General features: G+C 35.1%; 1 protein-coding gene and 1 long non-coding RNA gene across 11 annotated transcripts in view; both read right to left on the bottom strand.

Moving 5' to 3' along the window:
* The window catches only part of tay (tay bridge kinase), a 310,160-nt gene that overhangs the window by 92,569 nt on the left and 193,753 nt on the right, over window positions 1-23,838 (bottom strand). The window lies entirely within an intron of this gene.
* On the bottom strand, window positions 16,435-22,391 carry LOC148237015 (uncharacterized). The gene is made up of 2 exons (XR_015809165.1): window positions 18,099-22,391; window positions 16,435-18,053 (listed from the first exon to the last, which is right to left on the bottom strand). It is a non-coding gene; the product is annotated as an uncharacterized LOC148237015 (long non-coding RNA).

Raw genomic sequence — 23,838 nt, 5'->3', positions numbered from 1 at the left:
AGATGTAAAAATATATTGTATTATTCATTTTTAATTATTTTTATCGATAAAATAACATGAAAATTATCCCGGGACTGGTCCCGGGATCCCGGGATCGACTAATTGCAATACCGAAATCCCGGGATCAAAATTTTGACCCGGGATTGGAATCCCTAATCAGTACATAAATATATTAAGCGATCTGTTTTATTTTAACAGTTGATCGTATATTTGTCAAACATAAGCCGACGGCAAAAAAACGCTTTAGAAGTAGAGCAAAATTGGCTACCCTTGATATCGATATTATAAAAAATGCTTTATCTGGTCATTCGGATGAATTTTCCCATGTAATTATTATTAAATAAAAACAATTTTAGTGCGTGTGATTACCTTAAAATGACTACGTTTTAATTAGTTATACAAACCAATGAAAATATAAGTTCTGTAAATAAAAAACTGACAAAAAAATCGATATAAATAAAAATCATTTGTAAAAAGCCAAATATATAATAGAGCGTTGCTTTTTATTTCTACAATGCAAACGGAAATTTTGTATTGCAATTTAGGCCGTGATTTATTACATACAGTATCTAATAAAAACTGTCATTTATTATTTATTACATCATATTGCAACGTTACAACGATGTAAACAAAATCAACCCTATAAGTAATGAGACATCAGACTGAAATCAAAGTCTGTAAATTAATTATAAAAACCTTATATGTGATAATCGATTGAAATAATAATATAATCAATAATAGCGATATTCCAGACACAAGTTGAAAAAATTAGGGTTCATATGCGATTCAAGCCTTTATCGTTGGCTTTATCTATCGTATTGATAATTGACATAGTTACACGAATTTTAGTATGTTTACGTTAATTTAATCCCCTTTCAGACGCTCATCAGTAATGGGTCTTTATATGCAAAATAAATAGGTAGTACGAACAGTGATAGAAAGATGCATAAAACAGGCCTTGCCCAATTGACAAAGCCATTCGTAAAGATGGTTGTGTATTACGCCAAACATATCATTCAATAATGTATTTTGTTTAGAAGTATATGTTTTTTTTATTTTTCAAAATATATTGTTAATCTAGAAACAATATATACGGTTCTCATGGAAACCCATATAATATTGATATTTCAAACAACGGCTATTACTAAAAAAATGTGGAAAAGCTTACGAAAAAATCGTCAAAACAAAACAAACACTGGAAATTGAAACAAAAATCAACAACGAGCGGGCGAACGTTCTCCGAATCGTATTAAATTAAATTTCATCGGCGTATTAAATTTTTACACGGGAGAGTTAATTTCCACCCCCGCTGCCGCGCCAGATCCGGTTTAAATATTTACCGGGGATACACGTTGCCGGGACTGCTTAATCTCACCGGCCGTTATATTATTCACAGCCGTAATGTGAAAGTTTTAATAACTGTCTGTTGTTCGGTTTTTATATATGTGTATAAATATATTTCGTATACGAGCTACGGATAACCGATTTATATTCCGGGAAATCGCTTGGTCGCGATACTTCGCGGACAGGCTGTATATTGTGCGGGTTAAATCAAATTTTCATTTCGTTGGAATTAATCCGGTTGCGGCCGGTTACATTTCAATCGAGAGAGAGACGCGGCACGCCAAAGCGGAAAATTAAACGCGGTCGTTTTCCGAACGGAAAAATCATTACGGCGTTAACGCGAATTCGAAACCGTATTTTTGGGGGTTGTTTTTTTCGATTCGGCGTTGCGTGCGCTGTTTTAATTGGCTTTGAATAAAAGTCACGGGTCGTTAGTGATTAACCGCGAACGCGATTTTTGGGTAATAAAATAAACGCATACGGACGTGTTCCGACCTACAAAATTATTTCGGCGTCGTATTTAATTCAATATAAATTCAATAAAAGCACAACTAATAATTAGGCGTTCAAACAAAGTTGTGCGACATATATAGGGCGCGAGTTTATATTTATATTTATTTGAATTAACCGTTTGTATTGAATACACGTTACACAATGATTCTTTAATTGCACTTTCGGCGGTTTTATATTCATTCGGCTTTCGGTGCGAATTTCGCATTCAGCTTTATTTGAATGCACAATTCTACGGTTTCAATGCAGCCAGAGTTAGGTGTGTGCGAACGCTGGAACAACTTTAATTAATGTAGATACTTTACTGCCTCCGACGGCAAACGACGTTGCTCGAAAGCGGGGAGGAGACGCGCGGCGTATAAATTTTGACGAAAAGTTAACGTTTAACGCTGCTAGCGCGCGTAATCGAATCATATAGCGATAAGGTTTAATCGAGGTGTAATTAAAATCGATACAATGTTTGCAAACTCAAAGTTTACTGGAAACAATATAGCGCGAGCGGAAACCGTTCAATACACAATCGCGAAAATTTAACAGAACACATTTCCATAATTTTGAAAACGTACAGGTGAGTTGATGCTTGATATTAAAAGAGCTTTTGATATTGTATCGCACGGAAGTGAAAAAGTGCAACAAATTAGTTAAGACCCGTTTGACTTCTCTAAAAAATCGGATATTTTACATATTAGTAGAAAGTTCGACTAATTGAATAATTAAATAACTTTTGAAAGCGCACATATTAATTATTTTAAGTTAGTTTTTTTTATCATTTTGGATAATTGTGTAAGAAGGTAAGGTCAATATTTTTGTTTAGAGGGATTCGCTATACATATATTAAAAATAAATTATTATATAATACATGCATGTGTTTTTTATGCCTGAACTACACTCTCTGGAAGTTGTCCGAACCGAAGTTACAACTGTAAATTTCATATGCCGTCCGGACGGCGGCTGTGAATGATGTCCGGGCGGCGGCTTGTCGCCGGCATATATGCGCGCGATCAAAAAAAGTGCCAAATAATCGCAATTTTTAAATTGTCATATTATTAAAATTACGCTACTGATAATTATAAAAGTTTGTGTCGACACTCACCAATACAATATTAATGAAAACTTTTCGGTCGTAAATATTAAATTTACGCAAAATCTTTGTCGGGTTTTGCAAAATGCCATAAGGCATAAAAATGATACTTCAGAATACGAACACCACATCTGTGACTATCCTAGATTTTGTCGCCATCGATTCTAAATAAGAATTCGTTATGGTGAGACATTTATATAAAGCGATCTAGGAAAATACATAAGGATATTCGAAACGATTTTTTTTAACAAAATCAAGTACCACTAATTATTTTTTAATTATTTAATTTTATATGAAAAAAAATATAATAACGACATCTGTTAGAATAATATACTATCAAAAATATAATTAATCCCTTTTGGTGCCCTAAAATATTCAAAGATGTCAGTAAGAGTCTGTTGAAGTCCCCGATAAGCATGTGGTATTATAACTTCACCACGACACAACGCTCGACATGCGTGTTAACCATAGGACGCCTACGCGCATACGGAAATTGAACCGAGTTACTCGTTCTATCTCAGTTTGCGAAACACCATATCATTATCTCTCTCACTCTCGTCACTTAACACGCGAGAGAGCGAAAGGGGAAGTATCTCACCGCTCGCGCTCGAAAGAGCAGCTCCGACTTCGGTCCTTTTGCCGACAATGTTCGGAAGCGCTCGAAACTGGCCAAGTCGACTGAATTACCCCCACTTTACCTCCCGTTCTCGGTAACCTCGGACAACTTCCGAGAGATTTTAGAGCGGACAGAACCGAACTCGACTGAAGTATCACACTATATTCTCCGTCCTTGGCCAACTTCCAGAGGGTGTAGTGCAGGCATTACACTTAATTACACAAATCATATCAGATTTATCACAATTTGAATATAATATTAAAATATCCTTAGTGTGATTTTTCAGAATGTTTGTAACATAAGCCCCAATTAAAAAGAAATCAAAAATAAAATTTTTGCAAAGAAATTATAATTCGAGTTTAGCTTTGTTTAGTTTCCGTTATTTATTTATTTATTTATTAAAATTATAACCATCGTGACCTGACAGGCAAACCTAATGCGTCACGATAGTCAAAAGTACTAATACATCATAATACATACAAATATAAACAAGATAAAACAACAGACACAAATCACCTCAACAGGTGTGCATTGTCCCATACGAATTGAACCAAAACTCCATAAGTGCAAGAGAAAATGTCAATATTACTATGGACAGAATTGAGCAGATAAATGGCCTTGGTCAGAGAAGAGTTGGCAAGTGCTCCAGTTCTACACTTAACAGGCAAGAATAGTGGACGCGACCGAGAACTATATCCACCTTCAGGAGCCCACATTTGAAGCTGCTCGAGCACTGAAGGATTGTCTACGATGCCCTTGAGCAATTTCCAGAAGTGTTTAATTACATAAACACTTCTGCGAGTCGACAAAGAAACGTATCCCAGGGCTCCCAAAATAAAATATATATCTCATCTCTCGTATCTCATCTCTCGTTATATCTCATCTCTCGTATTGGCAAAGATTTTACGAATGCGAATGTTGATTCATTTTCTAGAATTTTCTTTTACCGCAGAATCAGTGGTGTTGCCGCACGTTATTTCAATTCTGCTATAGAATTTATCTAGATGACACGAAAGACATTTTTGAACCGAAAAAGCTTAGTGCACACAACCAGTCTCAAGGAAGTGAACCCTCTTTTACGAGGTCGCCAAATAGGTTTGCTAATCTGGAAGTCAGAACTTATTTGCAGAGAGAAGAATTGATCAAATAACGATTCCCGCAGGAATGAGTGACTATCTCCAGACTTTTGACATTGCAATAAATAAGCCATTCAAGGATTAAGAGCGACTAAAAACTGTTTATACTATTTTTTATACGTATCCTTTATCAGCATTTAGAAATGATTACAATGGTATCACTCATAAAGAATCACCCGGAAGACATAATCATGCTTTGGTCTAAATAAGCCTTTTCTCTAAATTGGCTTAGCTTCATCTGAGGCAAAGCATAAACCAGACTTGACTTCGATTCCGACTCACTCCACGAAAACCACTGCCACGAGCTGATCAAGAGCGACTCAGAAATTTCGAAATTTCCCAAAAATATGGGTTGTCAAAATTTAAAATAAGTAGATTGCCAATCACTACTGTCTTCCCCAAAGAAGTTTATTTATGGCCTTTCTACATAATTTTATATTCCTTATTAATCAATAACAAATCATATTAAAAAAATCCGTTGTCAAATAGATACATTATTCACTAGTAATATAGTTAATTTAGTGTTTTTTAGAAACGGTTGTGCTTTATTTAACTTAATGGCAAGAATTGACGAAAATGACGTTAAAATTGATACATTTTTAATGGATTATAGCATGGTTTCCCAAACTATGTTCCGCGGAACACTGGTGTTCCGCGGATCCAAAATAGGTGTTCCGCGGAGCCTAAATAGATATTTCACAAAAATTTAGAGTAGATTAAAAAAATTGTTAGTCTTGCTAATACATAAAAATTGTTCATAAATCTGATAAAAAAGCTTGAAAATATGTGTTAAATATTCAACATTGATGTGTATAAAATCTGGAGGGAAAAGTTTCATAAGTCGGTGTTGTTTTTTTTAACTTTAAAATTTGATCGTATTTAAACAATATTTTTTTTGTTAATTAATCACACGATATTAGTGCTTGTTATACGAATTTTATTTATGTGACTACATATGCTACTAGCAGTCATTGTATTTTGCATAGGCATGCACTGTTGACTAAAAAATTTTCCACAAATTTAAAAAATGTTATGAAGTAGCCGTGAAAATGATAAACTATGTAAAATCTAGACCACTTCAATCCAGATTATTTAAAATTTTGTGCGATGAAATGGGTAGTGAACATGAAGCACTTTTATTACATACTGAAGTGAGATGGCTATCCAGAGGAAAAGTACTATTAAGACTTTATGAACTTCGAAATAAATTATTAGTCTTCTTGAAAGCACAAAATAATTTGCAACATCATTTTATAAAATTTTTAACAAATCCTTCCTGGTTGATACATCTGCATATCTGGCAGATATTTTTACAAAGTGAAATGATGTTAACTTATAATTATAAGAAAAAAGTATTACAATTTTTAATATGAGAGAAAAAATTGAATCTTTTGATAAAAAATTACAATTTCAGATTTTATCGATTGAATCTAATAATTCTGATTGTTTCCCTGTCTTGGATATGAATGTTTAAATGAATTGAATTTTCAAGTAGATAAAAAAGTTTCACAAGTATTTTTAGAACACCTATATTACTTGAAAATAATTCTTTCGGAATATTTTCCGAAAACTAGTAAGGACGATTTCTGGGTTCGGAATCCATTTTCCGGAACAGTAAAACCAGTGGGCTTAAGGGATTATGAGAATTTAGTTAATGACTCTGATTTGAAACAAAAATATCAGCCATTAAATAATTTCTGGGCGAGTCTGACTGAAGAGTTCCCCAAGGTGTAAAAACAAGTTCTGGTTTGTTTACTTCCGTTTTTCACGATGTATTTATGCGAAGTGGGATTTTTTAAGTATATTGCAACAAAAACAAAATACAGAAATAGACTCCACGCCACGGCAGATATGAAAATACAACTAACCAAAATTGAGCCTGATATAAAAAAATTGTTATTTAAAAACCCAAAATCATCAGTCATTAGGAGTTTTATTTATTTATATTTTTATGTTTAATAAACAAATTTAATAACATTTCTTTAATAACATGTTTTATTTTATTATGAATTACCCATCCTAAAAAATAAGCTAAGTGTTCCGCCAAAATTTTCGGATTTGCCAAGTGTTCCGTCGCTGAAAAAGTTTGGGAAACCCTGGATTATAGAATTAATAGAGGGTAATTAATACCATTTTTTATACGTAATAAACCGATTTTTAAATTAATCCTAAAAGGTTCGGCAACCACAGGGTTAATGTAGCAAGATCAAACTCGCATTTTATGCGAATTTTCACCTTTGAAATTTAAATATTTAGACCTCATTTTCAATGCTCAGATCAGTATGTAAATAACACACGATACGATATTAAATACATTATGCGGTATGCTTATGTAAAATGAACCTCACATTTTAAAAGTAGAATTTTATATGGTTTGCCGCGATTACGACCATAGTACCTACATTTAAAAAATCAATAATGTACGCTATTCGGGATGCAGTAATTTATCCGAAATTGACTGATTGTTCTTTTGTTACATATCCAATTAGTCTATTTTCAAGTTGAGCGAGCGAATCGAACACACATACACACACAGTTTGTTATCCTGAAGTACGTCTATCTACATTTTTCGACCGCTCGCGCGTGCGGATTTCGCGTAATCCGCTTACGATCAAAGATGCGCCCTATTAACCGTCATAAACCGCGCATAAAGCCGACGGTTAAACGAGATTACTCGTGCGCCGTTAAGCTCCTTTGTGCGCGATGAATATACATCGGGCTGAGTTACGACGCGAGACGACTGCCGCTTTTGCCCGCTACTCTACTCTTTCTCTCCCCGCGAAGCGAAAAGATTCCATTGTTATTTATGGCGGGTTGAGATTATGAACGCGGCTGATGCTGCCGCTGCTACTGCCGCCGTATTAATATTAATGAAGGATTACCGCGCGATTTGTAAATTGTAAGGAGGCGTGTTGCGTCGCATTAAATTATTTATACACGGACTCAAAACGACTGCGGCGGTTGTAGAACTGTGATTTCTGCTTCGTTAAATGTTATGCAATCCTCGGTTGGACCTTATATGCCGAAGCATGCAAAGCGTATTTGTATATTTTACGACGCATAAGGGACTGGAGTTGTGAGCAAGTTGCTGTATAAGGAGTTTTTGCACGGTTTCGCACTCAATTATAGGCACGGCGAACCTCTTTTGTTAGTCAATAATTTGTTCCAGCAGAAGTGATGTAATTCGAGAAATAAATAATTTTAATAATCATGAAAACATGAAGGCAAGTAATTGGTTCCGAGGAGTAAACATTAGAAGTCATAATTCAAAGGGTAGAAAATATAGCATTGTTAAATCTAATATCTTAAATAAGTTTAGGAAACTAATTCATATATAAAAATAAAAAGCAATTTTGCTAAAATAATTTAGAAGCTTTTATTGAAGGTAAACTGCTTCACGCGATACTGTTTCAATTAGAAAGGTAATACCAAATAGTGTCGGTAGTGACAGAACCGCACACGAAGCGAATTATTTAGATAGTAGATATCCAAACAAAGGTATGTAGCAGCTCATATATTTATGATACATAAAAGAGAGCAGAATGTGTAGTTTCCTACCTCCTAGAAATATGTAGCATTCAATATGAGGAATTAAGTGTTCCGTGACTAAGATGAATTATAAATCACTGATTTAGACTATCGTAATATATTTTCCAACCACTTCAATAAAATATTTTCTATTAAATTCAAAATCAGTATTTGTTTTAATTTTTTTCACACGTATGTGATACATTCAAACAAATAAACCACTTTTGGACACATGTGATTTTATCATGCGGTGGAAATTGCGGTTTTGTAGTCCGTTCTCACCCGCGCCCCAGTTTCGTACTTGTCCCGTAAGCGCATAAGTTTCCGCTTACATTCGAGTGCTGAATTCCTGATTTATTGCTTTTTATAAAATAACATGAAAGCGTCGGCGGGTATGTACAATATTATTTTTCCGACCGACTGAAGAATATTACATTGTGGAAATTTTGCGGTAAGCAAGCAACCGACCAACCCTGAACGGGTGGGCTTATTGTACCCACTCGACGCGCCTTTTGTTGTTTCAGTTTTCCGCGAGGAAATTCCAGGGCCGGAAAAGTGGCCCGAGGCCGGCGACTCGAGGGTAAGAGAACTCGCGTTCTGGCCGTTTTGCAGTTTTCCGGCTAATCCGGTCCTTAAGCCGGCCGACTGTGTACTTGTAACGCCAAAAGGGGTTAAACGCCTCGTGAAAATTAAATATAAGCTCGCTCTTCCGATAGCTATCGTTTCAATTTAATTAATGCCCGAGCTAACAACCCGGAATCCATTTGGCAAATACGCGCCGGATGAATATTTTAATTTGTGAAGATAATTGATTCCGCCCGAGATATCAATTTAAGAGAGAGAGAGGAGATGCGAATTAGTGACCGCTTTTCGAGTTTTTTCGCTTCGTTCAGCTGTACGTAATAGCCCTTTTATTACGACTCAATTGTCGAAGTTTAAATAAGCTTAAATTGTCTAATTCCAATTAATTTACTAGGCAAATACAAATATATTAATATAGTTAAACCTAAGTACAGAGTGCACCGGAAAGCTTTACGCATTAAGTATTTTAAATTATATTAAAATGAAGCAAATATAATTGAGTTGATATCGGTCCCACAAAAGTACTCAAACTTAGTAGTAATAATAACAAATTTCACATTTTAAGAACTATGTAGAAGTCGCATATCATTAAACTATTTTAATATATTAACTATTTTATCATTTTAAAATTTTAACCGAGCCCTAGACGGATATCAAAAAAATAAATAGCAAAAACAGCAATAAATACTACTCCAAAGGAACTTAGAGAGTTAGAAAATTAAAAGGGTCGTAATTTGCACTATTGCCTATAAAAATATCTAACCTCATATGTCTAGATGTAAAAATGAATATTATATAATAAAGTTAATATTTTTTTACAAAAAAAATATTTATAAAAAAGTTGAGTGCTAATGAAATGGATAAAACAAATTCGCTCTGCAAGTCTCGACTCTAATTTGATTTCTAAATGTACATAAAAACGAAGCCAATTTAAATTATCAATATAAAAAATAATTGTTTCATAAAAAGAATTGTTTGTGCATTACAATAATAAAAATGAGCATTTAATAAATATATTTTTAGTGTGCACTAAAACGAATGATTCGTGAATTAAAATATATAAGATGTGCATTATCGTTTTGTTGATGTAACCAACGACCGAAGTTAAGCAGTATTGGGGGTGGTCAGTACTTGTATGGGTGAACACTTGGTGACACATAGGGTGTCGTTAAGTTTTTCATTTAACTGTTGGACAGTAAGAATAGTGAACACCCCATGAATAACTATCTGCAACGAATCTATTTAAAATGAGGATTATATAAATATGCAATATTTATCTTCACATAACAATCCAAGTACTGAAGTTTTAAATGTTTAAGTTTTTTAATGCAGCTGAATTCTACATAAGAAACGAGTTAAGTCGTCTTTGTGACAAAATTTTGTATTGTGATTACTCCCGATAGAAATAATTGGATCAGATTCTGTTTTTGTATGACAGAGGTGATAGAAATATTTATCTAGTCTATTTATTTACAACTATTTATTGTCAGTGCAGAAAAACATCGTACAACGTTTCATCACCACGTGTTCTTAATTTTTTACCTCATGATAGATCGGTCGTTCTAATATGAAATTGTTTTTTTTGTTCCTTAGATACGGTTGTCAAGATTATTATCTTCTTATAGTTTATTTTGTTTCATTTATTATAATCCCTGCTTTAATTTACATATGTATATTTTTTAATTTTATTTACTGTTATATTTATTTGTTCAAATTCAACTCAGTTCTGTGATCACGTGAATTATGCGTGTATATGTTTTTGTGTACTGACTCTTGATAAAAAAGGGTGGTTACAGCTTACAGCCTAAACCTAAAAAGGTAGTCCTCAATAAGTGAATTAATTTATAGCACCTAACATATATTTTTATCCATCTTTCCATTTAAGGTTGTAAAGTAAACATTATGGATGCAACTGAAATATTACATACTTTCTTAGCTACAACATTCTTTAAAGAAAGAGCAATATATAAACTTCTCTGTCTATTTTTCTAGATATAAACCTATCTAAGAAGCAAGGATGAACCCATTGATCTTGGGACAAAAACTCACTATAATGCTCAAAAACCAATCCATCATATGATCTTTGATACCTATCCATCATAGTATAGATAATTGTTTCGATCGAAATCAGTGACATTATATAACCTTTAGACAGATCGTAACAATTTCGCATCGTGACAGACGATGCGGTGTAATCGGTCCGAAATATTTGTAAATCACTCGGGCCGTTTATATGGCCGGTAGCTACTACCTACGGGTATCAACCCTTTAAGGTTTACTCGCCCTCGCAGCAGCCAAGGGTCGGTCCGCACATTACTCAAGAGATTATTGTCGCCAGTTGACGCAGATTATCGGCCTTCCCACTACACCCGAATGATGAATTGCGGTATTATGTAAAAGCGACCGGATAATTCGACACCGTCGAATGTATGATATGATAATTGATTTATCGACAAGGACCTGTCAATGTATAAAATAAAATCCGACAAAAGTTTAAGCGCAAGCAATCAGAATTAAAGCAGTGTAATTGGTGGGGTTTAAAACTGCGCAACCGTGGGAATAATACGTTTTACGAGAGGAATCTTTGTCCGAGTGGGGCCGCGCTAAATGAGAGATAACGAAAACTTCACACAAAGTTAAAATTAACAATCGCAATTAAAGCTTGGAAATGTAAACACACAAAGCGAGCCGGCGTCGGAGGGATGACGAGAGCGAGTCCGGGCCCGGCAGACCCGCAAAAACACGGGAGCGCTCGAAAATATACACAGCCAAAAAGAGGGCCGGGGAATAACAGTCTGGAGAGTAGGGGTTACGTTTTATGAATACGAAAAACATATTAGCGAATAACGCCAGAGGGAAATTAAAAGTGGGGAACGAAAACGGCCCGGGGGCGAGCGAGAGGAGCGATGAACCGTTCATTAAACCACCCCGCCGGCGGGTATTCAAATAAAAGTGGGCGAGCGGCGAGCAGAGGATGAACAGAATAAAAAAAAAACAAGAGGGCGAAACATTATTTCATATCACGTAGAGATGCTTTAAAGCGGGTCAACTCCGTAATGAAAGAAAAAGCACCGCTTAATTAGACTGCTGTGCTCTTTCTCTCGCCGCTTCGGGGACTTTATTGTTTTATCAAATTGTCAGATTAAAACTTAATTAATCCTCTCGGTTACGGGATTGCTTTTGGATTCTTTTGCAACGTGAACGTTCAAGTTATAATTTTAAATCTATACGAGTATACATACTATATATATTGTAATAAAATTAAATAAAAAGAGTGATGAATTAACCTGTTGTATGTTTGATTAGAATCATTAAAAGGCCGTAGGATAATATCTTAATTCAACCCATATTTTTTTAATCACGTCTCGATAATAATAGTTCACACGAATAAATATTAAAATGATTAATTAAACGAGGTCATAAATTATATGATAGAAAGAGCTTTAAAACGATTCGAGTATTAGTAAATATATTTTTAAATAAACTACTCAGTAGGGTAGGTTGTTTAAAAATAGCTGATCGTCTCAAGTGACCTGGGAGGACACGTATCGAATTTTGAAAATGCGTTGCAACCGAGTAAAAGTCAACCAGTAGTGAGTCACCAGACTGTAATTAAAGTCTGTAAATTATTACAGCCTACAATCAAAATAAGTCACTATGCCAAACCTAGCTTTACACTTTTAATGTCAGAGGTCTGAAAAATCGACCCACACGACTTACGCAAATCTGCAGTAGGCTGATTTTTCTACCTTGTACTTAAAACAAATTTATAGCTATTCGAAGTTTATATTATTATTTCCCTAAATTATAACCAGCAACGCTTTATTTTATATTATAATTGTTTCAACAAATTGTAAACATGAAAATGGTTATAAACCAATAGCATGTATAGTATATATAATTAATATATTTGTAAAAAAATAAGTATATTTTTGACATAAAAGATTTCATGTGTATAAAATGTTTTGTAAAATTTAGGTAAATTTAAAAAATCTGTTTCTTGACACAAACCATGGCTTTCAGAAATAAATAAAACTCGAATATTAGATTGGGCCCAAAAACACTGAGACTGGACATCTGAAGATTGGGCGGAATTTATTTGGTCCCAATGAATCCAACTTTTAGGTAATTTTAATAAATAAAAAATTGATTTATTCAAAAATTTTTAAAGCAATATTTATTTAAATAATCATACTTAAGTTTTTAGGAAGTATGTGTAGTACACGTGCGTCGAAGAGTCGGAGAACAATATCTAGTTGAGAATATCTAGTACCCAAAGTAAAATATTGTGGCGGAAGTGTTATGGTCTGGGGTTGCATAGCAGCAGCAGGGATAGGAAACATGTACACTTGCGAGGGTAGTATGAATAGTGATATTTGGATGGATTCCTATTAGAAAATATTTCCAAGCACCATCCGATTCCAACAAGAAAACGCTCCGTGCCATACATTGCTAAAAAGCAGGGGTTGCGTCAAAGGGTTTGACGCTTTTAGAATGACCTAGTCACCGGACCTAAATTATTTATGAGGAAAATTAAAAGAAAAGGCTGCCCAACACAATTGCAAATTCAAAACTGAGCTGCGAGAAAAAATTCAGATGGAATGGAGAAAATTGTCTCCGTTGCAGCCTGTAATTAATGTTGAGGGTAGGCCTGCTGAATATTAAAAATAAGCTTAAAACAGCCACTTTAAAAAACCTTAGTAGATATTTTCACGATTTTTTAAGATATAGTAACACATTTATTGTGGCCAAGGTTGTACATATTTTAAAATGAAAAGAGATTTTTTAAAAGAGATTTTTTTGATTCAGTGCATGTTGATAAAGAACAAAATAATACATATATTCTGATGGTTGAACATAAATTATATATTATAAAATATAATGTCTCTTTTTCCCTCCCTAAACATGCCTCCGCTGTGTACCCAGCATCCGACAATATCGCATGAAAAAACAATTTCAATAACGAAAAGAAAAACTCTCTCCCGGGTTGAAGAGCATAAATAAAATTCTTTTGACAATATCGACAAAGTTAAATTTCCCAGAGGACGTTAAGTTTCGATTGAGGTTTTCCATTAGCGTGTAAAAGACGCGAGAAAAGATGCCGCGGCTCGGCCGAGCCGAGGGTGCTATCCACTTACGTACTTATCAACGCGGGATGAATAGATAATAACCGTCGGAGTTTATAATATAATTAGCTCCGTTGTAATCTTGGCAACGAGGAGAGGCCGGAAAATGAATATGCCGAGAGAGCCGAGTGTGGGTCCCCCGGGGAGTCGTTCTCGGAAGGCGAAGCTATTACGGCAGCGCGGGGTAGCGAGCCGGAAAATGTATTGAATATGAAAGCGGAGAGGAAGTGGAAAAAGAAGAAGGCGAAGAAAAAACACGCCGATGGGGGGGAGGAAATCAATCCGCACTCAGCGTTGTCACAGTAAAAGGATTACGCGGGGGGAAATCGAGATACTCGAGAGCGCGAAGGAAAATCCGAAGAGGCTTGTGGATGTCATCTTTCCCGGGGATGACTAAATGAATGTGTCAACGGATGTTTCACGAGTGTCCCTGTGAGCGACGTCGTTTTTCAATTGGCTCACTTTTTCTCTGCGGTTGCGGCGAACGCGACAGAGAGGGACGCGGCTGTTGAGTAAATGAGGGAAAATATGAAGGGTGTGCGATATTCTCAGGGCAAGAAATCCACTTATCGGAGAAATGTCGCCTGAGGGAAATTCGACACATTTAACCCTTCGCAGGCGCGGGTTAAAGTGGCACTACAGCGTTTATCGAACAAGAGAAAAAGATTTCTATGTTACCACAAAATCATAAAACTAGTGTTAAACTCTCTCGCTTTCTATATATCATATATATAACTAACCCGACAATGGAGCTTTACGTCGCATAAAAAAGTTTAAACTTGATTTTTTTGCTTCCCGTAACGTCCCGCAAAGCTGTGTTGTAGATAGATGGATAATTGTGACGTCGTTGAGTGGGAAAATTTCGCAAAGTTTAATATTCGCGAGTCGTTAACATTTTACGAGCGTCTGTAATTTATTTTTACGTTCGGCTTACTCGGAAAGCTTGTTATTATATTTTACGGCGGCGCTAGAAGACGCCGCTAGATACCTACGGATGAATTATTCATGTTTCGCTCGCAAATTTCGCGAATTAATTTGATATTTCAATATTTTCTTTACGGCGGCGGGCGTCTAGACGCATCTTGAATTAAAGTATTGATTAGTTCGAAAGCTCCACAGTTAAGTCGATATTATAATATGTACATATTACGTATAAATATGAAAGCATACACGAGCGACTAAATGGGTAAAAAAATGCTGATTCTGTAAACAAAAAGAACAAGCAGTCAAAGGGAGCTTTTAGGCAATATAAACATTTAATTCGTCGCGCTGAGGGTGGCAAGCGGAAGCGAAAAAATAAAAATAAAATATTTTAACGACGCCGAAAGTCGAAAGAGGAGCACTTTGTATAAATGTATCTATATGCAGACACGATGTTTATGGGAATGTCAGAGCAAAGTGGCGTTTAACAACTTTACGATGAGAGAATATTGCTTCCCACACATAAAAACACACATACTCACATTTATGCAATAATAAATATAATAATATGTAATTTATTAATGGGTGCTATTTAACATGGAATTTTAAGAGGTTTATGCATTGAATAAATACTTTGTTCCATAAAACGAACTGTTTGTGCATTTACGCAAGGTGATTTTATTCTTTGAAAAAGGATTTGTTGCAGAGTTATTCATAAAGTGTTCACTGTTCTGACCAATGCTCGCTCGCTGCCGCTCGCTCGCACCTAATCTGTCCAAAAATAATGCACAAACATTGTCTCTTGCACAAAAATTGTCCTCTTTATTAATTAAAATTATACCTAATGAATTAATATAACAATTTGTTATTAGATGTTAGATGCTAGAACTGTAAAAACGCGCAAATAACATATGGTGTTATAAAATGCGCAGTTGAACATGTGATGTAACTACAAAACTGTACGTTATATTTTAGCAACATAAAAACATGAGAAATGAAGCATTCGAAGGGAATATATTTTCATATCCTCGGATAAAGGTTAAACTGGTAAGCGTAGGCGGTAAGGTCGTTCGGTATTGTACAGACGATTTCAATCGCATTACAAAATCCGTTTACGAAATAATTCGCCAACGCCCCCGCGTCGACACGATCGCCAAAAGGAGCAAATTGGTTTATCGGAAACGATCTCGGAAATGAAACGGCGTTAAAAATGCGGTCGACCGGGGCGGGCGCAATCCCATAATGACCGAGCACGGTGGCGGCGGTTATCCAATCGGCGTAATTGACATTGTTCCGCTCCCTTTGGCCACTAAACGAGCCAAGATTGGCCCTCCCCAACCGGCTGGCCCAATTAATACGATCGTTCGTTATTAGCGCCGCCGCAACTGCATTAAAGGATCAGCGAGAAATTGATTCGGCGGGTGGTGCACAGCAGCACTATACAAACTGACCGGCAATTCTTACACACAAGTATGCATTATGCCACTCTAAAAGGAATATATTTTTTAAATACAGCTTACTAGAGTTATGCCAGAAAAGGTTCATGTTTACTCAATGCATGTACAACAGTTATACACGTACGACTTAATATTTTTATATTGTTTATTTTTTCTACGTCTAGACAAATGTGAGAGGAAAGGAATGTCCGGCGTGAATTACTCTCATCCACGGGGTTCTACTGTCGCCCGAACTGGCTATAAAATGACGTGTTTATTTCACATTACTGAGATATAAAAACTGGCTGAGGTAGTAATACGACGTGCCGAGACAGTTGAACTTTTTAAGGCTTACGCAAGGGCATTCGAAATATGCCTAAGACATAACTTGTCGACAGTGTATAAATACATATATGTATATATAATTAATGATTAAATAAAAAAAAACTATTTGCAATATATACTGTACTCATTCTAGAAACACGATAAATGATTAATCACAAATCAAGACGCTAATTAATTGATTGAGGAAGAATTTTGATAGAAACGGCCAACTGACTTAAAATACAAACTCCCTTCTATCTCAACAATAGTTTTAATTTTTTCTTTTCCATATTTACGAACCTTCTCCAGATAGTGGTTACTTTCCATATTTTCGTTCGATACTGCATTTAGCTATATTATAGAGTAGAGTAGGCCTAAACAAGTCGATCACGACACAATATATCGAAAAAATGTGAATTTACAGCCAAATAGATGCCGGAAAAGCTGGTAACAGTCATTAACATATAGAAATAACCACATATATAGAGAAAGGTAGACGTCGCTATCAGGCAGTGAATGGCAGTGTCGAGTTGTATTATTGTCGGATGTGATTTTGGCCATGTAGCAGTCTCCTAGCTCACCCTTATGTTATCAAGTGTCACATCTTTTATAATGCTGGTTTGATACATATCGCATGAGTATGTTTGTAAGCCAATTGCATCGCTTTTTGGATACACAAAATGTGTTCATGCTTTAAAATAGACACGGTCCAGATGATCGGTACACAGTGATTGGTAAAAGAAGGATAGAATAACAATATTATTATGTACAGAGTAGAATGTATAGTCTAGCGCGCGTCCTTTTACAAACGTACAATTTTCACGAGGAATGGGATTTAGCCTATTTTTCGACATTGTTGAAGAGTAATATTGCTGTTTAATATGTGGTGGTTCCTTCGCAATACTTAAGAAAGGTAATTTGGAGCGCCATTTCAAGATGTTACATATTAAAAGTCAATCAGAGTTTACTAATAATTTTAAAATAGGGAAAAAGTAGTTGCATAAAACTAAAATCAGTCACTGTACATTACCTTCTTTCATTTAGAAAAAAACCAACAATAATAATAATAAACTAAAATGTACGAAACACGATGACCGTCATTAAATCTTTCTGCAAAGCGCGAAGCTGTCTCGCTGTCGCTCGCACCGCAATATAGTTTCATATTAATATTCTTCAAATTCTCGAAAATCGATTTCAGAATATTAGAATTATCTACTGAGCCAGATTTTTTATACCCCAAATCAAGGATGGGGAACCTTTTTTGTGCCAAGGGCCATTTTGATATTTATAAAATCATCCGCGGGCCATTAAAAATTCTGAACTACAAATCATTTGTTTGTCATGCACGAACACAAAAATTCTCCGAAAACACCTGAGTTAATTTTTACTGGCAGAAGAGTTTATATTTTAAGAAAATAAAAAAATACATCATTCAATAATTAAATTTCACTTTTAAACATAAAGAAATATTATAAATTGGTAGATCTTATCTACGGCGGACCATTCCAAATGAGCTCGGAGGTTCTCCATTCCTGCTCTAAATATTCAATAACCACTCAACAACCAACCAATACCTGTCTGTTATACTGTAACACTTATATAAGATAATCGACAAGTTAATATGAATGGTCATATATTTAAAACAACCACACTTTGCCACGGTTTCGCGAACTCTACACGCATTTTACAAACGTAAACATTTTTTACGACCGCGACTCGTATGGCAGCGGGTCCGCAAACGAGTCGAACGCTCCATTGGCTATATAAATTAAATCAATTATTCACGTGCAAGTCACCACCGAAGCGCGCTTTGGTCGCATTGTGTGGCGACACAAAAAGAGCGATTCGATTTATTTTTTCGTGCGCTCTTTTTATTTTATTTGAATGTGTGTATATGTATTGTAAATCATACGAGTATCGATAGGAGTGCAACAAATGCGCGGAACGCATTGATTACGACGGACGTGCGGTGCGTTAAAGCGCTCTAAAGACCACCCTGCAGTTGTTAAGAGCTGAAACGTTCCCAGAACGGGTATGATATAAACGAGTATATACGAAGCTAATCGCGAGTAAAATAATAAGTGTTTTATTAAGTTTGTATTTAGGTACATAGAAAGCTAATTTTATGTTTTGCGGATGACACTCGCGACACTCCAGGTAGGAGGTCGGGTCTAGACACAGTGTACTGAAGCCCGATTAGATACTAATGAGCCTCTTGCAAATACTGAGCAAAGACCGGCTGCTGATATTCTACCTTAATTTTTAAAATGGTATGATATGCTGGTTTACAACAAAATTTAAATACGGTTTTTTATATTTTACGTTTTAAATATAAATTCTGATATTTATTATACATGTCATAATATTTTTTTTAATTCATATGATCATCTTATATTTTAATTCTGGTTCTCCTATATATTTATTCTGACCGTATGCTATTTTAATTCCAACTATTTCATATATATTTATTAATATATTCTAACCCTGAATAATATAAGTATGACCAAGCTGTTAATAAAATTCAGACCGAGGTTTGATTTTTATTCTGGCCATTAAATTTATTGACATATTTTGTTACTTATTATAACAACTATTAGATTACCTGCTCGTTATTTGCTCAGCGTTTACGACGTAAGTGATACATTTCTAAACAAAGCACATGTTATTTCATTGTTGATTTGTAATAATTTAACTTATCCGTATCACGGCCAATTCGATTAATGAATGTTTTTCAAGCGCCATGTTCATGAATAAATATTTATGTATATAAATAATGAATGTTATGAATTAGGGTGCGTATACATTTCATTCTCTCTGAACATCTTTCAAACAGATCAAAATTTAAATTAAAAATGCGGTCAACAAAAGCGAGCTTTTTCTCTCTCCCGTCATTTTATTATTATTATTTCGCATTTAAAACGCATTAATTAGGCAAAGCGTGTTGATAAAGCCGTCCATTGTGTATTCGGCGCTCGATAGAACCGCCTCGGGGCTTGGGGAATTTTTTTATTCCATTTGAAAAACAATATGACGTGATATAATTATTTTTTAAGCGTGTACGATAAATAGGGATGTTTTATTAATTTGAATGTAAGGCAACACGGAATTTTAAATCTTACAGTGAAAAAGAACATTTCTTGACATATTGCAAATAAAAAATGCGTTCTCGAAAATTTTCACGCGAGCTTGCTTTGGAATATTTTTCTAAGAAGAACCTCATAAAGTACCTTTATACTGAGAATCGAGCAAACGGAAAAACATACATGGCAATGAATGAGGTGGTGCTAGAGCTTTTATCGCTTTTTCCGACCAGTTGACTCCGCAAAGATGCGCTCGCACATTTCCCGTCGATCGCGCTAAACGTTACGTCACGTTCTCTCCGACTTTACGGCTCCCTCTCAGTTTATTTACTCGGTTGCTCATTTATAGATATCGTCATCGCATTACGTTTACGACACGCCCCCGATAATAATATTATTATCATGATATAACGGCCGGGCGACACTTGCGAGCGCAGTTTTACTTATAAATTGGCGACGAGGCTGGAGTAGACTTACGGTCGCGCTATAAAGTGCCCGCTTTTACGGCGACCTCGTTAATGCGGTAATTTTACATTAATCGCTCTTTATTACTGGCCGCCGGCAGATTGCCGAGTACACCCTTTCGACTGGTGTGTGCACGTAAGTATATATGCCGGCCCGTTTACGACCCCTGTGGAACGCGCTGCGGCCGTAAAGGAGCGGGACGACGTTTCGGTTTGGTCAGATTTAAATAAATACGGCTGTTTTGTATTTTAGCCACACAAGTGACACACTACCGTAGATTCTGAAGGAAATCCTGGAAGCCACTAGTTTTATTTGCTCTTCAAAAATTTGGCCTAGAAGTAAAGGCACGTATGACATGCCCAAAATGGTTTTACCATTGCAGACTAAAGGCATCTATGTCGCGCCTAATATATTTTTTATTTTCTGAAGCCATTTTAAATGATTTGATGATAAAATTTCCAGTATTTTATTTTATTAGTTACTCAGAAATACTTCTATCAATATATTCAGTAAAAAGATTAAGTAATTCCTAATCATTTTACCTGAAATTGACAATTACTAAAATAATATATAGGGATTGCAATAATACAGAAATTTTCAATACCGGTATTACCGAGAGACAAAACAGCCAATACCGGTATTACAAGGTATTGACATTATTAATAAAATTTGAATAATTTGGTGATAAAAAAAAGAAAAATTGTCCCCATGTTTAGTGATTAGCAAAAGCTAAACTTTCCAATACTCCGGCAATTATTATTAAAATATATATAATATTTTAATTATATCATTATCCGTTTCAGTGTTTACTACGATCCAGAATGGGTGATTATGGTTGTTTTAAAAATATGTTGAGAACCATTGGTGTTGTGTAAATTACAATAGTGAACAATTAACTAAATACTATTTACAAGGATAGAGCGGAACATTTCTTTTGTCGTTGCATTCTTGGGTGTTTTTTTAGGTAGTGGTCCTAACATTTGGAACGGGTAGTGTTTACCCTAAATAAATTATATATAAATAATAAGTAAGAAGCTTAATTTTTGTGATTAAATAAATTGAACCGCAGTGGATTCAATGAGAAAAAAGTTTTTGTCCAGTAAAGGTTAAAAGCATAATAAAACTATCTGCTAGTCATCTGTGACAAGCATCTGTCGCATCAGCGTTATACAACCGCGCGTGCTGTTTACCTATTTGGGCAGATTAAGACCACTTCTAAATACATATATAAGATGAACCTAAATACAGCACAAGACTGCACCGTCATACAAGTGCCAACAAAGTCTACGGAATATGCTCAACATACTAGTGACAGCGTTGCCAAATTTCTAGCTGTTAAAAAAATGGTATGCTTATAAGATAGATAGCATACAAAAACGAATCTATTATTAGAGCGGTCAATTTAACATTGAGAAAATGTCACTTTAAAGTAGAATTGCGCTATGCAAAATAAGTTACCGATTCCTGTGTGATTAGGCTGATTTCACGAAAAGCTCGAGTTCAATCCGCCCGCAAGTTGGGAGCAGTCTACTGAATTTAAGCTCATGAATCGCATCGATGCTGATTTATAGTAGTATCATGTTAGTAGCTAACAAAGTAAGGATGTATGTCAAGCAATTTTATATAGCATCACTTAAAATCGACACATTTACACCTCGCCGGTTTAATTTCCCACTCGTCCTGGGCCGCATCGGGGGTCACACGATGGGGGCGTTCGCCGCCGTTAAAACGTCGATAAAGTCAGAGAGGCTGCCATAAAAACGCTCGACGCCGACACGATAATATCGGCGAACGATGACATTAGAGCCATATTTCAGTGCGCATTTATGGCATCGTAAAGTGTTTAGCGGCGGTGACGAAAGCTCAAACGCACCTCCTTTTCTAATAAATTAATAGATAAATAAAATCAGCGAGTTTCATTCGCGTCAGAACAACACGGAAAGAAGACGTAGTGAATGGAATACACGAAGCAAAGGCAGCCGCCTGTCAGCGCGTATGTTCAGGCTTAATCGATTTCCCAATGGGGGCTCGAGACGTATGTATGCGGCCCGCCGACATCCCACCCACTTACTTTCCGGCGATATTTTCCTCTCGTGTTCGGAAACAGCCAATAAGGCTAACCTTAGTAGTCACTTACTCGGGCGAGCGTTCCCCGTAAAGGATCGGCTTCTCCGGATTGCCGTGGGGGTGGTGGTTGTGGTGGCGATGAAGAATTTTGAAGAAAAACGACAAAATCACTTACCTGGAAAGAGAACGAAAAGCGTGTCGTTAATGTTATTCAAAGTGTAATATTACATAAATGTGAAAAAAATACATAAAGCCATCAATCATGAGAGCACATGTTTTATAGCAACCAATATTTTAAACATGCTACCGAATACCGCTCATAAAATAACCGTTTTTTTTATAAATTGTATCATGAATCATAAATATAATACAATGAAACTATATAATACAGTTCAAAATAGAGTTTGTCATTTTGACTGGCGTAAACATAACCGTTGAAATTTATAATAAATAAAAATCACCGCACGATTTCTAAGATTAATAATATGTATAACAATCTAGATGATAATAAAAAAACATTTTTCTAATCTTTTTCAATCTTGTCTCTGTGTATGTTTATATGTGACTAACCTGGGCGACGTTTAAGGCGATCGTTTATGACTTTATACATAAAATAGCCATTGTCGTATAAATCAGACATAAAACAGTTGACGACAAACTATTTTTGCCTATCAGTGCTAATCGTATTATTAATTTTTACGCCGGCCGCTAGTATAACATACATATTTTAAGTAGATTGTTAACTTAAAGGAACTTTAAATTCACGAAAATATCAATGCAGTTTTATCGACTATGATGTATTTATATAAATAAACTATATTTGGAATATAATTTGGATCTTGTGGATACAATTCCCCTCGTAGTTATTATGAAACATCGAGCATTTATGAAAAAATTATCCTAAAGAATCGACAAAAAAAATTACGTCACGCATGATTTTTTCAGATATATTTAGATTTCATTATCATTCATATAATTTCATTAAATGCATTTTTCTGGCTATGTTCTTAAATAAGTCAAAACTCCAATAATAGTGTTTAGGTATATATATATATATATAGATATATATATATAGTTTAAATTATCAATAACACTTAAAGCTGAGGCGAAATTAGCTACTCTTAGCTACTAAGTATTGGTTTTAAGTGTTTAACCCTTTACCTGCCATGATCCCCATTTGGGGTACCCGACTTTAATTGCTCTGCGGTTAGTGGTACTTGCTGAAATATTGCAATTGGTAATACAGTTATAAGAATCTATAGCAGCACTGGCACAAAAAATAACCTACAATTGTTTTCGTAGATTAGAGTAATAAGTAATAGAAATAAAATTTAGAGGTAAATCACAAATAGAGAAAAGTGGCTTTTAAATAATATTTTATATTATTTTTTATATTGTTTCTTTAAATTATATGTTGTTATCCCGTACATGGCTAATTTGTAGGTTATAATTTTGAATAATAAGAAAAATATAGTACAGTTTCTAAAGGAAAAATTTCCTGTGGCAGTATTTGACACGTTTGGCGAAAAAATAATGGAATATAGAGTAAGGCAAAATATTGTGTATGCTTCACAAAATAACCGTCATGTTTACAATTTTAAAAAAATTAAAGTTTATTCATA

Source organism: Plectrocnemia conspersa, unplaced genomic scaffold (genome assembly GCF_051122295.1).
Source record: "Plectrocnemia conspersa isolate PC_06_02 unplaced genomic scaffold, ASM5112229v1 ptg000003l, whole genome shotgun sequence".
In the NCBI taxonomy this organism is placed as follows: domain Eukaryota; kingdom Metazoa; phylum Arthropoda; class Insecta; order Trichoptera; family Polycentropodidae; genus Plectrocnemia; species Plectrocnemia conspersa.
The sequence above is the reverse complement of the archived record's forward strand: the minus strand, read 5'-3'. Positions and strand labels throughout refer to the sequence as shown.